This window comes from Amphiprion ocellaris, chromosome 14, assembly GCF_022539595.1.
Source record: "Amphiprion ocellaris isolate individual 3 ecotype Okinawa chromosome 14, ASM2253959v1, whole genome shotgun sequence".
NCBI lineage: Eukaryota > Metazoa > Chordata > Actinopteri > Pomacentridae > Amphiprion > Amphiprion ocellaris.
In genome coordinates this window covers 19224748-19234257 of record NC_072779.1, presented here as the reverse complement: position 1 = coordinate 19234257, position 9510 = coordinate 19224748, and the positions used below count along the sequence as shown (strand labels likewise).

Here is a 9510-nt window from a genome sequence, read left to right as displayed (position 1 = left end):
AGTGTCACAGAGTCCATAAAGCTTCGCTCACCTGACCATTTGATTGTACAGCAGCTGTATAATAATCAACAGCAGAGCAACTCTGAAGCGACCTCAGCAGCCATCGATGACATGCACATAATCTCAGATAGCTCGGTTGATGATGGAGTATGTTTCTAGGGACACACGTCTGAGGGCAGGTAGCACAGTCAGCTCGGCTCTGACACTGTTTGCCAGGGGCATGCACCTTTGATAAGCAACTCTGACAACTACAAACAAGCCTTCTTACTCAAAGCGCCTGTCACAGCAGTTTTATAGAATCATGGCAGCTGTATGAAAAGGGTTGGAGTTTTGTGATAGAACAGTGAGCATCACTCAGATTAGGATTATTAGGCTGCACATTCCCATTCCTAACAGATCCTCATGGTGAATAGATGAGGAGTGTCACTGCGCTTAGAAACAGCATGACTCAAGCAGCTTTAGTTTAGGCTACAGGCCTCCCCGCTCTCCCGTCAAGCTTTATTTGCCACCCTCAAATGTTACAGTAATTGTTTCCCTGAGAAACACTGACATAAATTTGATGCACTGCTTGCACAGGAGCTCATGATGGCATAGAAAACCATGAGAAGCTGCATTTTTCCTTTTCCACGGTCCTGCTGAATCATTAATGTAATACACTGATGCCCTGCATTGTAATTACAGGAGCCACTGATCTTTGCTTACAGTTCTGCCTTATGTGTATACAATTCTGCCTCTCTGCACAAATCATATATCATGATTGAGGGGCGTAAAAACAACATCAGAACGGTAGCAGCAGCACATTCTGTACACTCGCAGGTGCACATGTAGGTGTGCAGCCGCTGATTCACGGGCCGTGTTGGTTTTTAGATGCACAGCTGAGATGTAAGCAGCTGGTCTGAGCTCAGCCCCACCGGTGGGATTCACAATTACACATCACAGTCCTCACAGGACCCGGTTCCTCCCACAGAGGAGCCACGGTCCACATCACTCCGGGGACTGGAACAGACTCGAGGACCACTTTGGAAGAAAAACACAGTGTCATGACTGGACGGAGTAATTACCTGGCAAACATGTTTCCACAGATCAGAGAGGGATGGTGTGATTATGAAAAAACATCAGTGAGAGTGAGAAAGAGGGGAGGGAGAGGAAAAACTGTGGGAAAGTGTTGCTCATGTTGACTCATGGTGATAGATAGATAGATAGATAGATAGATAGATAGATAGATAGATAGATAGATAGATAGATAGATAGATAGATAGATAGATAGATAGATAGATAGATAGATAGATAGATAGATTTTATGAAACATGCACCGTTGGGGCATATAAAAAGCTTTCACAAATGTGCTCCAGCTTCCTCTTCCTTTAATCCTCTCCATCCTTTACGCCTCAGTCTTTCTCTCCTCTGCTCCTCTTCCTCTCCAGCCTCAGCCGGCACACTGGAGAGCTTCTCTCTCTCTCTTTTTTTTGTTCCCTCTGTCAGAAAACACAACAGCGTCTCGGGGGCAATTTATTCAGTGCAAATAGCAGATACAGCTGAGAGCCAGCGTGTTTTTTGCAGGGATGCACGGGTGAGCAGGCACGGACCGGTCCGGTGACTAATTACCATCATAAGGCGCACAAGTTCGCCAGCGAGTCGGGAGCGTTTTATTTCTCCGTATTACCGTGTCGGCAGTGCCGCAGCGGGGAGATAATCGGGCGGAGGGAGCAGTTACAGAGTAGACGGAGGGAGAGAGGGGGAGAGAAAGGAGCTGGCAGCACATGATCACACAGCCTATCCAGTCACTCATCAACTGGAGCATTCACAATTTGCGCCGGCGACAACATATGGGAATACAACAAGGCGAGATTTGTGGTCACACCTGGTTGTGGAAGGACACCGGAGGACCCGAGAGGGGAGGCAAGGAAGAAAAGGGCGACCAGATCTGAGGGGCTTTGCATCCAACAGTCGAGAGAAAAAGCGTGGCAATCCGAAGCACCATCCGGTAGGTGAGCCTTGATTGATGTGCACAGACTGCCAATATGCTCTCCATCATCCGATCTGGCCAAAGACAAATTCACCTCATCAGGGTTTTAGCGCGCCTCGCAGCCCAACAAGTATTTCACTCATGTTTTATTCTTATTTTTATCATTAGGATTATATTTTTTTTTTTGCTCCTGTGTGTGTGGCACGGTTCAAGAAACAATTAGGTCCGTCTGTGAAACAATACAATCGACTCTTTGCAAATGCCAGAGCCACTTGATTGAGGATGCGGATTTCAGTGAATAGCTGGCAGTCACATATTAAAGCAGAGGGTTCTGTTCGAAGGCCCAGGCTGGATATAAATTCAAACAAAAGGGGGAAGACACACTATAAAAGCTACGGGGATTAGGCAGTGATTGGCGCACAGCTGCGAGCCAAAGAAAAGAAAAAACAGCATAATAAAGCAACAAAAATGCAAGTTTTCATTAAAAAATCCTCACATTTGCACTTGCATTGTGTATTTTAATGGGGTGAATGTCTGTGTTTTTAGTTGCATCTGGGTCTAGCTGCAAAATAATGCTTTCAAAAATCAGCCTGCAAATTGGATAGACCCCACCAATCTGCTCTGGGGATGAATCAAGATTGTAAAGTTGGTCAGGTGAGTTTTGGAAGCCCCACCCTGCTATATTTCCATGTGATAAAGACAGAATTACTGCACATTTGACTCCTGCAGCAGCACCTCCCACAGTGCATGCCCATTAAATTGTCATTAAGTTGGTAAAACAGTTGAAATCAACACAACATGCTGCAAATCTAAACATTGAAAAAAGGAGGAAGGCTGTGGCTCTGAGGATGAGATAAACAGCTGCTTGCCTGCTTCAAGCTGCTGCTCCGATCTACACAGGAAAGGAAATAATGCAGCCAATGAACAAAGGATTCTCATTTTAATGCTTTTGTACGATCTTGTTTTATGTCAGCAGTATATGTGCATTAGTTTCATTTAAAGCGTTAGGCTCTGATGGTGTAATGATGTGATGATACTAACCAACCCCTTCATTTCCACTGCAGCTCTCAGAATATTTCCATGTGCTGAATATCGCAATAAAGGTAGACTTGGGGTGAGCAACTTTTTGCCAAAAAGCCCACAGAGGGCCACTTGAAACAAAAGCGGGTTATGAGGACTCATACAAATAAGGAGCTGCAGAGGCTTGAGACATGCCTGCTGCAATAACTTGATCTAACCTGTGCACATGGCACTCAGGCGATAGACAAACAGATGGCATCTCCAAAGGAATTCATCTTGTGAAAGTTGGAAGAGGTATTCTTGGATGGGCTACCCTCTGACTCGCTGGCACCGGTGCCTGCGTCTGGCAGTAATGATGGCAGTCATGTTGAATGGCCTTGCTGATTACATCGCTCAGTCTTATGACTTTCCAACACCTTTCAGGGGAAAAAAATCCCTCCAAAATCCTCCTAGTTTCACTGTAGCTGCGATGGTGCAGAGCGTTGCTGAATTGATTTGCATGGCTTCATTATACATCAATAGATGCAAGGAGTTGAGATTTGCAATTGCATGACCAGCTTGGGCACAATGCAGCCTCTTCCAGTGCTATTAGATGGCTGGTTATTAACATGGTTATTGAGTGGCTTTTTAATTCATTCATTTGTACATGGAGGAGGCACATCTATATTGAAGCACAAGGTCTTTGTAGTGCCAAAGTCATTGTGTGGCACTTCCAGTGTGTTATTTTGTGTATTTAAATTTGTCGTTAGTTACAGCAAAACCCAGATTAGAACAGGGGGGATGTTGATTTATTCTGAGAGCACAACACTTTTTATTACCTGTCAGAGGCTGGACCACTCTGCTGTTGTTCCACTTCTTTCACAGTGTATCCATGGATGCACGCTACAAACGTTTCTTAGGCTGCAATGCCTTTTAATTACTTCATTGCCTTAAAGAAAAACATTTAAAAACAGTATATAGTGTCAGATGATTAATGTCTTCAGTAAGCAGCTATGTAATAAGCAGCATAATGTATAAGGAGCCATTCATTATTGCATTTGGCCTTGGGGCTTACTTTCAGTAATGACCAGCTCACTGTAAGTGTGCCTTACTTGGCAACCTGTAGCAGATCAGATGCTGTTGTTGCTGCCAGTGATAAGCTCGGTCTCAGATCATTAGTGCTCGTTTCAATTGGCTGTGAATGTAAGGTAACAGTACTCATTGGCATTTGGCTTATTGACGGAATTAATGTTTGACTGATGTCCAGATCATTTTGTCATGATCACTGACAGATTAGTCTCAGTACATCACATAACGCTCATGTCATTCAAAACAGGCTGGAAAATGGTGCATCGCAGCACAGAGCAACAGCAAACAAAAGAGATTCAGCTGGGACACATCTCCAACATCGCAGCTTCAGATCTGCCTCAGACTTTCCCCCTCGTGATAGTTTGCTTTCTTTTAATCATCATATATGGCTCGGTGTTGCTGCAAAGCAGTCTTACAAAGAAGAATAGAAGTGATGCAGTTTCAGCCCAGCCATGCTAACTGCCCTCAGCTACTGTGCTCCCTGCTCACACTGGGAATATGTGAACTTCCTGTCTATAAAACATAACAGCATAGCCATTATATTCATGACAGCACAGTCATTATTGGAATGACAGCTTTCCCGCTACCCATTGTTGCCATTACAGCTGAAAAATTGATGGTTTGCAGTGTCTGTGGTGGGCAGTAGGTGGAAACCTGTCAGAACAGACTGGAGGTGGACTGAACACCAGGATTAAAACAGCTCATGAAAAGAAGTTCATTTGATTTTGACAGAAAGCACCTATACTCACTATTGACTCATATTGTTAATTACAAGGTAAGTCATGCCAAGAAACCCACAGTGTTATTTTCAGTGCCATAGTGGTAAAACACCGCTGATTAATCAGATGCATGAATGCTAATTGGAACGATTCTGTATCAAAATAGAAAATTTATGAGCATGTGTTGTAAAAGGGACTGGTTGTCATGAAAGAGAGCACACCTATATTTATCTGCAGGAGCACATTAAGTCAAAATAAGAGGTAAAATTGAACAAATCTGAAAGTGTTTGTGATATTTTATGAGAAAGCTGTTGCTTCATCTTTGTTTTCATATCTTCTCCATGAATAATCAAGACAAGTGGAAAACTGTAGTTTTCCCTGCAACTTCTCAGCCTCTCTTACAGATCTAATTTCTGCTAAATGTCCCTGGGCATGCACTGTTTTTTTGGGGGAAATTTGTCACATTTAAATTGCATTTTGCACTCATTGTTTTTGCTGTTTTAATGAAAGCAGTTCTTGAGCCATGTGCCATTTGCAGCAGCAGGAACACAAACACAGTCCCTCTCTTCTCCACTGAAAGCATTTTAGAGGGCAGGAAGGGAAGGAAAGGAGGCGAAGGAAGGGCTTTCTGGAACCTCGGTGTCGGTACCCTTGCCACAGGCCTGCGCAGAGCTGGACAGCTTCTATCTTTGGCTATGACCACAAATTAATTAGTTGTACATTTGCAGGGTAAACAGCACGTTGAACTACTGCTGACAAAACTGAGGTTCATTGGATCGGTGTGTTAGTCAGCTGGCTGGGAGACAAGAGAAGGGCAGCTTGTGATAGGATGTGTCTCTACCTCCCAATAACCGAGCGACTGCATCTCCATATTCCCGTCGTACCTCCATCTCCATTCTCTACATGCATCTTTCGTCTGTCCGTGTTGTAAATTCTTTCTTTTTGACGATAAACACCCATTAACTTAATTTACATGAAAATTAAGGCATCGCCTCATCTTCTTTGTGTGACTTTCTGAGCAGCCATTAGTGTATTTCATTGGAGAAGAGTTGGCAACACTGTCTTTTGTGGATTTATCCAGACATTTATTGTAAACTTCCTGCCATCCTGTGCAGCAGACGCCTGAGTTTTATGAGTGCTGTTTATTTGGCAGAGCAGGAATGGCGATATCAGCACATGCACTCCAAACCGATATCCTTCCAAGGCAAATAAAATATAAAAGGACGTGAAAACATTTCCAATTGTTCCCTAATTGGTGTTGATTGTTGTAATGTTGATTGCAAATTAGCATGAAATATGATACACTAATAAATCAATATGAAACCACACAAAGTGATGAATTCTATGTGCAGGCTTGTGATAGCCGGTTTGGTGACAAAAGACAAACACTTTTGTAAATTTATAGAGGAGATATTACTGTTATACCTCTGAAGGTGGATAAAATTGTAGAGACAGAAGCAGGTGTTTATGACTGTTTTTTTGTCTTGCGCTGTCGAGCGGCACAGGTTCCTCCATTTGAACTGAGGTTAGTCTCTTGTGGAGACCGATGGTGACGTTAGAGTGGAGCAGTTATTGTTATTAGGTTTTCCATTCAGGTGTTGCAATCAATACTGTAACAGAGTGATGGGAGCTATCTAGAGTAGCAATTTCTAACTAGGGGTACTCGTACATCAGGGGTTACATGGGGTACATCTGGCTGGGTAAAGATTGAGAAGTAGCTAATTAAACTAAATAGTGCTTATAAATTGATTTAGCAATACATTAGACTGAAACACCTGATACCAGGGTGCATGGAAGTATTTAGTCACATAGAAGTTGAAACACTTAAAGTTTGACCTCATGATTGAAATAGTTCAAAGTAACAGACAATCCTTAAAATGTACTCGATGAGTCAGATAGCTAAATTCCTATACGGTTGCTATTTTAGCTAGTATAAAACATTAAAAAATAGTGTTTCGTTTGCATTTTACCAAAAGTAAGCTAAAAGAAATGAATAAATGGTTAAGTTTTTAGCTTAAAGCAATGGCTATGCTGTTGAAATACCTACCTGAAAGTTGTGCTTAAGTGTTGACATACATGGCTAAACGGATTAGCTATGTGGTTGCCATTTTAGCTCGCATGAAGGAGTAAACCAAAGATAATGAATACAGTGATGCAATAGTGTAGTGAAAAAATAGTTCAACTGTTGCTAAAATAAAAGTGAAGTCAGTGTGGAAGTGGCTTAAACCTGCATTCTTTCTAACATCCAGCAGGGGGCGACTCCACTGGTTGGAAAATGAAGTCAGATTGTATAGAAGTCTAATGAGAATATGACCCTACTTCTTTCTTGATTTATTACCTCAGTAAACATTTTCCTAATGCTGTTATGGTCTTAATCTGTAATTCAGTTTGTACATTATCTCCTATTTAGGAGAAAATAAGGAGTGTTCTAATGAAAGAACCTGGGGCAGGCATGAGGTGGCGCTAATGTTTACAGGAACGGCCTCATAACCAGCCCTTTGAGCCTTTTTGTTGACATTATGACGTGGAATCCAACAGTGTTGATGGCAATGCTAAGTCAGAGTGTACAAACACAATGATAAATTAACTCAAGTTCTATTATCACATAGGACATAGACCAATGGCTGTCTGTTGTGTTAGCTGATATGGGGAATTTTACATTGAAAATGGCGATGTTAGAGAGGAAACAAGGATATCGAGAAGGCAAAAAAAAAGGGACTTGTCCTCCCTCAGCACAGCAGTTTTTCAGGGCTACTTAAAAGTACCTACTCCACAGTAGGTCCTTTTTTTCTCCCTGAAAATATCCCTGAAAGAGGCTTTATTGGGACTGTTCTTGCTGTTGGAACATGTATAAATGTCCAGGTCAACCTAAAATGGCTGAAGCTCCTATAGTGTAGACCAGCCCATAAATGATAAAACAACGTATGTTTTAAGGCGGAACTACCTTGTGATTGACAGGTCACTATTGTATCACTTTGTGTCCTCATGTTTTCAGTCAGATCTACTCCTCACTCATCATGTCCATGCTAGAAGACCAGAATGGTGCTGACCAAATTTTCCTCTTGCAATATTTTTCTTTTTTAAACAGTCTATGGTTGAAAGACTTTAGATAACTAATGAATGAATGGTTGAGCTAGTTAGCTAATAATAATATTTAGCTAAATGTAACGGATAAATGGTTGAAATGATGGTAACTTCACCCACTTTTACATTTAGATAAACAAGTAAATAAACAGATTGAGATGGGTGATGATGGGTGGTGCAGATAAAGGAGCCGTGGCATCAGACAACACTATCGGTCCTGCTGTACTTAGACACTGGGCACGTCACACCACAGGCTTTGGCAGATAAGTAGAAGACATTTTTTGGTGTAAACTCGCATTGTAAAATTGAATGTAAGCCAGTGCAGATGCAAAACTGAGAAATCAACAATTTAATGATATCACTAAAAAGACCAGACAGGAACTGCTCTCCCTCCCCTCCTATGCTTCGGACTAGTCTTGCTGTGTGTGCAGTGCATATCTTTTCATGATTACATCAGCTGTGATGCTGATATAACCACTTACTGTGGTTTGGGGCTAAAGAAGCACAGCTTCCTGCATTAATTTTGTCTATTTGAGTATTTTGTATGTCTCCCATTTTGACAGATGATAAAAACCCAGTGATGTCTAAGTCTTTCAGAATACAAAGCTGGTTTAATGCTGAGCGTTTCAGAATAGCGTGACTCCAGCTATGCATGCAGAGTGACCAGTTCATCTGCTGATGAAAGCTCTGTGCAGATGAAAGCTGTGTGAGGATGTGGGGTCATCACTGCACTGACACCGTCCAATATCTGCCTTCATTTTTTTTTCTCCAAGTGATATCCTAGAGTCCCTGAATTTAATGTCGAATAACAATAGTTGTGGCAACAGACTTCAATAGTTTGAAGCTGCTTGTGAGAACGAACTGAGCTTGAATAAAATCACAATTTGTCTGCCTCAAAAGAGCCTGTGTTACTCTGCAGCAAGCAATAATAGTTTTTCCTTCATACATTACATTTGCTATGTTGAGATAGTGAAAAAAGCAAACTATCAGTTTTCACCTATTCTTCATTTTAGCAACAGGCTCAGAATATAGATGGTTGATAAAAAAAAATTAACTTCCTGGAAAAAACACCTTTGAAACAAAATGTAGCTCGTGACAGATATGGTACATGAAAATACTTTCTCATGGTAGCATAGTAACATTTCTTTGACAATTCAGTCTCCTGCTGCTGTGACTGCACGTCATTTGAACCAGTACATGTACATGCTGTGTGCATTTGTAAAATACTGTTCATGTTACTCCATTAAATCTTATTTTGCAACAAAGCAAAGACTGTTGCAATTTGAGGCCTAAGGTGAAGCTCACTTGCTGATGATTATTATTTGCATGAATGATTTTCAAAATCAGCATTTTTAAAAAACAGACATTTAAAAGCCAAGACCTTTCAAATCTAAATGCAAAACAGCAGTTAATGGTGTTTCTCTTTAATATACTGCCGCTCTAAATGAGACATGGAAGAAGCTTTGTGAGGCCTGAAAGTGTTGAAATTTGTCCACATTAGAGCATTTAAATCCAGCAAAAGTGTCCTCAAAAGAGTTACTAATCTGTTAAACCTTCATGCATTCCAAAATCAAAGAAACTGGAGCCATATAAAAAGCCTAAGCATGCACGCTCAGTTTTGTTTGTTAGTAACTGAGCTGTATCTGACGTTTG

At 41.5% G+C, this 9510-nt stretch overlaps 1 protein-coding gene across 3 annotated transcripts in view; it reads left to right on the top strand.

The window, feature by feature from the left end:
- Window positions 1-1418: 1418 nt before the first annotated feature.
- The window catches only part of flrt1a (fibronectin leucine rich transmembrane protein 1a), a 45953-nt gene continuing 37861 nt past the window's right edge, over window positions 1419-9510 (top strand). Inside the window, exons 1-2 of one of the 3 annotated variants that reach the window (XM_055017534.1) lie at window positions 1419-1984; window positions 2513-2620. The gene's annotated coding sequence lies outside the window, so the exon portion shown is untranslated. Of the gene's footprint in view, window positions 1989-2512; window positions 2621-9510 lie in introns of all 3 variants that reach the window. The other 2 variants (XM_023276365.3, XM_035951027.2) reach the window with 2 other exon arrangements.